General features: G+C 47.9%; 1 protein-coding gene across 1 annotated transcript in view; it reads right to left on the reverse strand.

Moving 5' to 3' along the window:
- DGKG (diacylglycerol kinase gamma) overlaps nt 1-3,882 on the reverse strand; it is a 236,116-nt gene extending 232,234 nt beyond the window's left edge. Inside the window, exon 1 of the mRNA XM_023623474.2 lies at nt 3,396-3,882. The gene's annotated coding sequence lies outside the window, so the exon portion shown is untranslated. The remainder of the gene's footprint in view (nt 1-3,395) is intronic.
- Nucleotides 3,883-6,000: the final 2,118 nt, after the last annotated feature.

The raw sequence follows: 6,000 nt of genomic DNA on the forward strand, positions 1-6,000 counted from the left end.
GAGGGAGATCTGATTCTTAGAAATATCTAACTCCATCAGCCCCTAACTAGAAGCTGGGAACCAGGACTTCATCATTCTTGATGGCTCTTTCTTAGTGTAAGTGAGACTAGGTGACAAGAAACCAAGTATCAGGTCTCCCTATGGTCTGTTTGGTTGGAATCTGTGTCATGCCCAATTGATCCCCAACCCCTCAACACCGAACCTCATCCCAGACAATGCTGGGCCTTCCAGAACCTAGGTCTCAGCACTCCTAGGTCCTGGGTTTCAGTTCCATTTGTTTATATTTATTCTTTCCAGTTTTCATGGTGATCCACGTCAAAACCAAGGTGGCTTCTTCTCCTTGAATTAAAAATACATGCGACATACTGGGTTTGTATGTGGAAGCAAGGATCCCAGATCCGACAATACTTCTACGTGACTTTATTTCTTAGGTTAATAAGGATTCTTAAGCTAGGAAATAAATGAACCAGTCTTCATAATAACATGTGACCTGGATACAGACTCATTAATTTGCTGAAAGTTGCTCTGTTCTGATGTGTCTGAAGCCTGGAGAGGCGGAACAGTGGTCCTGACTGCAAAGTGCTTTGCAAAGTATAAAAGATGCTGAGCCGCTGGAGGCCGGGGCCTGTGAGCAAGGAGCCAGAACAGAGGTTAGGCGGTCACCAGAGAACTCCTCTCCATTAAAACAGTGAGCAGGACCAGGAGACTTCGCTATCTGCCAGGGGATTACTCTGTGAAAAAGCACAAGGTTGGCTGCCCCCCAAGACACAAGGTTCCCAAATAGAGCCTGAATCCTGCAGGGAGAGAAGATTCAGCTAAAAATAGCTGTGACATCCCAACGTTGATTTTCTTTTCTTTTCTTTTTTTTTTTTTCAGTGAGTTCACCTAAAATAGCCTGGCAATAGATTTTTTTGCCCTTTAAGTGGAAAAAGGAAAACAGTCAGAGAGGTCAAGAGCTGAAATGAAGCTTCTAAGAAGTTTCTGCCCGAACACATGTGGTGTCACTCTCGGGCGATGGCCATGTCCACTGCCGTGTGAAGGCGCTTACCTGAAGAGAGGGGCCAAGGCCTGGGGATTTTCAGGGGGCAGTGCAGACTCCCCTGGCCCTGTGGGCATGGATGGGAGCTAACTAGAGGCTGGACAGGCATCTGAGCATTGAGGGTAGACAGGCCTGCAACGTGGGAGAAGGCGCCAGCCTCTGAGATCCAGCCCTGAGCCTAGTGTTTCAGGAAACCTAGGAACAGTGGTGAAGTGTTTCAGAAGAAGCACCCGGGTCTCTTTTTCAGCCAGTAACTGCAGCTGGTCAGAGTCAGGTTGGTCCCCTGTCACTGGCAGAAAGAGCCCTGACACAGGGAAGTGAGTTGACCTGGAGCCAAGATCAGGTGAGGGAGAGGCCCCCACAGGCAGTCAACTACTGAGAAGTACTTAGGGAATCCGCTCCTCTTCGAGGGTTTTCACTTTCTCCACTCCTGTCTCAGATGGAGGATGGACATCTCCCTCCTCCTTGCCTCTCTGTCCCTGGCCTCTCAAGGTCCTGACCTCTGTGGAGCAGGCTGGCTCAGATTCCGTGTGGAGTCCTCACTGAGCTGGGGCCGCTACCCGGGCCACTCATTGGAAAGACAAACCCTGAGTCAGGCTCAGAGCACCAGGAAAAGGAGGCAGCACTGCTGTCCCCTTCGAACCCAAACAATCCCACAACAACTTGAGGCTGTATAATTAGAATCCCGCGAACAGTAAGTCGGAACAGTGTTTTGTGTTTTGAACAGCGTTGCCGTCTACACTATCTGATTTCTTTAACAGCTACAAAGGGAATGAAGGGGACAGTTCATTCATCCATTGAGCAAAAATCCTGCAACTGTTTTATGATTGAATAAACTGAGTCTCAAAGAAGCTGGGTGACTTTCTCAAAACTATACACTCAGCAGATTTTAGACAGAAAGGTCAAATCCAGGTTGCTGTCTCCCAGTCCAGTGCTCCTTCACTACCTGGTGGGAGTTTTAATGGGGGGAGGGGGACAGACTGCAGAGGGGGTGTCCCTGAGTGGCATTCAGGACAGATGGTGAGAAGAAACGTGGCTGATGTTTGCATGTGCATGTCTGTGTCCTACTGCCAGCATGCAAGTGATGGCACTTAGTACCATGTAAACTTAGGCGAGAACTGAACCCCTCTGATGGAGTTATCATTGGACGCGCCCCACACGGCGGTCAGGACTAAATCAAATACTATATGTTAAGCCTGGTATAGAATAAGTACTCAATAATTTTAGCTATTTTATTACTATTATTTTCATAATGTTCATGGTCCAGAGCCTGGTATCAATCCGGCAGACTCAGAAGCCTGGTTTTGCCAAATGAGTGTGACTTTCAAATGCAAGCCAACCAATCAAAGTCCACACCCTCAACCAACTCCTCCATGGGTTCTCACGCCCCAGGCCACTAACCACCTGCCTAATCACCCCACGGCCAGGTACTAGACAACTGGGGACAGCCACTGAAATTCCCCAAACTCGCCAGTCCTAAACCTGCTTACCCTGCCTGCCTATTCCTTCCTGTGGAAGCCACAACAAAGGCTCTTGTCTACCTTTTCTCCAGTGCTTCTCCGTGTGCCCCCCACCCACCCATGGCATAGCATACCCCTTCCTTTTGGGAACTGTGAGTAACAAACTATGTTTTCAACGGTAATCATGTGTACCTCGACTTTTCTATAAATACGCTATATTTGAAAACAATACTATTTACTATTTATTTATTGTATGCCAGGCAGGAGGACAACAAATTTAGACACTATCTCATTCAATCCTCACAGCCATGCTACGAGGAAGATTCTGTCATTACCCCTGATTTACAGATGACGAAACTTGGGCCTGGAGAGGTTAAGTGTCTCCTGTAAGTCACACCAGGATGTGAACAAAGGTCTGTCTGACTCTAAAAACCCACACTCTTAACCACCATACTTTCTGATCATTAATTGTGTACCTACCAGATGCTAAAATATAGCATAAGACCCAGGCAGCCAAGGCCATCCCTGGAGGCTTTGGACCCTGAGGAAAATACCCTCCCCACCTCTATCCCCTGGAGATGGCCTAAGCTGCCTCCCCCCACTGTTCTCTTGACCTTGTCTTCTCTTGGGCTCTACTGAAAGACCCTGGGAACACCCTTCTCCTGCTCCATATCTCCCAGGGAAAAGGAGGAATTAAGATAAACCACATTTATTCGGCTGTGAATCCTGAGCGTCCGGCATAGGACCCAGCAGTATTTTACATAGTATAAACTGCCTAGCCGGCATTCAAAAAATATTACAGGATAGATGGATGGATACCCTGTCTCCTGTGTCCCCTTTGCCAGGCAAGGAGAGTCTCAGGGAGAAGAGCTGGCATTGTTGGGAACAAGACTTACCTGACAGCCAGGAGAGATGGCTGATCTAGAGCACATCAGTGTGACATTACATTTCTTTCGAAACGCGACTCCAAATCCACTTCCTCCAGGAGGAATGCCAAGTGGCGGCCCAGAACAGGACAAGATGTACCTTCACAGGAGACAGGGAAGCTAGAGGGTGGAAATGCCATCATTAATCCACAAGCAGCAGGGGGTGGGTGCGCTGGCCTCCACCAGGCATGGCAGGAAAAATCAACAGTGCTGGAGCTGTGGGCCTCCCGTGTCCCCACGACTGTGAAGGACTCAGATCGCAGCAGGAACGGTTCCAGCTCAGTTACAAACCTCGGCTATTTTTAGCTCATTGATCCCTGGGGGGCCTTGCAGAGCTCAGGGTTTAAGGCAAAAGCTGGGGGAAGCTTTCTAACTCTTTCCTTAGAGCAGGTACTCCCTCCACTGTGCTCCTGGGAGCCTCAGGGCCTGCTTTTCATGGGGCAGGAAGGAGAGAATCAGAGTCAGGGAAGAGAGGGGATTGAAATGAGAAAGGGAAGCTGAGACATGGCAAGAGGCGGTGAAGCCTGTGCCAATGGCCAAATTGGGTCAGAAAGAGCAGTCTTTTGAATGCAAATCAGGAAATGTGAATAGCTGCCTCAGCAGGGCCAGGTGCACGCCTGGTGGGTGCCTTCCCAGCCCACGGGGAGTGGTGGGAGCTCTCTCCTCCTGCTGTTCTTGAGAACCAGACCAATGGCCATCTAGAAGCCCTCTGCTCTTTCATCCTTACCCTGTGCCCTGAGGTCATTTTATTTCCTATTATCACCCCTTCCTAAAAGCAGAAAGGGAAAAAGGAGGAGAAGCAGCTCAAATTAGGGCAGTTTTCTTCTCATCATCTCTGATTTAAAATCTAAATGGTGGGAGAGATGAAAACCATTGCCTAAAAAGAGATCACCTGTGGATTTTGTGCATTACTAATGGGTCCTATTATTCCCGCCTTGTCTGTTTCTGATTGGCATAGATAATCAAAAACTGTCTTTTTCTGGGCTGGCCCCGTGGCCGAGTGGTTAAGTTCGCGCGCTCCGCTGCAGGCGGCCCAGTGTTTCGTTAGTTCGAATCCTGGGCGCGGACATGGCACTGCTCATCAAACCACACTGAGGCAGCGTCCCACATGCCACAACTAGAAGGACCCACAACGAAGAATACACAACTATGTACCGGGGGTCTTTGGGGAGAAAAAGGAAAAAAAAAAAAAAAAAACTGTCTTTTTCTTTTCCACCTCTGCAGTTCTGGATGCAGGGGAAAATTACTGTCTAGGTTTCGCCCCTCTAATTGTAGGCTGCTTAATTTAAGACACTGCAAAACTGCCTTCTTTCCAATGATTTCTAAGCAAATAGGTGAGTCTTGGTAGTAACTCAATATACGTTGAGTTGGTTTGTTACCAAGAAATTGTGGGTAGATTGAATTTTTGTATTTTTGTAGGTTGACTCATATTTTAAATGTCCTGGACAACTCAATAGTTATGGGAATCCTCTAGCAAATCCTCTGGAGAAACCTCCTCTTAATCGAATCATCCAGCAACATGGGATGCTGTTGTCCACGGCCTCCTTCTTGAAACAGTGTGATTCCTTGACCCCCAAACTCACCTGTCTTCCCTCCCAGGTCACTGGCTGCACCTTCTCAGTGTCCTCCCTGCCTCTGCCAGACCTCAAAGTTCTAGAAGGACCCAAGGTTCTACCTTTGGTCCTCCTGTCTTCATTTCCCTCTTCCTAAATAATCTGGAGGCTGCCCATCCCTGCAATCTGAGGACTCCCAAATTTCTACCAATAGCTGGATCTCTCCATGAGTTCTAGATATGAGAACACCACTGCCTACTTGATGTCCCCTCTGCATATCTGGTAGACATCTCAAACTTAACATGGGCAAAACTGAACTATTGTTTTTTTCTCTTCAAAATATACTTCGCCCCTAGGGTTCCCCATCTCAGTATGTGTAGCATCATTGACCCAGTTGCTAAAGCCAAAAACCCAGAAATCATCCTTGATTCCTCTTTCCTTCATCCACCACATTCAATTTATTGGTAACCCTGTTGGTTCTAATCCAATATGTAATCAGAATCTGGCCACTTCTCAACACTTCTGTTGCTCCAATTTTGCACCCCCATCCGCTCTTCCCGGACAATCTCAACAACCTTCTTCCTAGGTCCCTGCTTCCATTCTTGCCTCCCCAGTCTATCTTCCATAGCACAGAGCAAACCTTTGACAGCGTAAATCAGACCTTATCACTCCTTTGCTTAAAAGCCACGCTTAGAATGAAGTCCTGATTCCTCACCTAGGCTTCCAGGACTCTAAATCAAGAGTTGACATACAACTGCCCTTGGGCCGAGTAAGCCTCCCCACCTCTGGAACACACCCATACCCCTTCATATATGAATCATCTATGGCTGCTTTGCCACTGCCAGGGCAGAGGTGAGGAGTTGCAGCAGAAGTTGTGTCGTCCATAGAGCCTAAAATATTTACTGTGTGGCCCTTTATGAAAAACATTTGTCTTCTCTTGTTCTAAACCACCCTGCTCCTGCCTGCCTCTCCCAGCACGTCTCCCTTTATTTCCTGCCTCGTTCACAATGTTCGAGTCACAC

Source organism: Equus caballus, chromosome 19 (assembly GCF_041296265.1).
Source record: "Equus caballus isolate H_3958 breed thoroughbred chromosome 19, TB-T2T, whole genome shotgun sequence".
NCBI classification, from domain to species: Eukaryota; Metazoa; Chordata; class Mammalia; order Perissodactyla; family Equidae; genus Equus; species Equus caballus.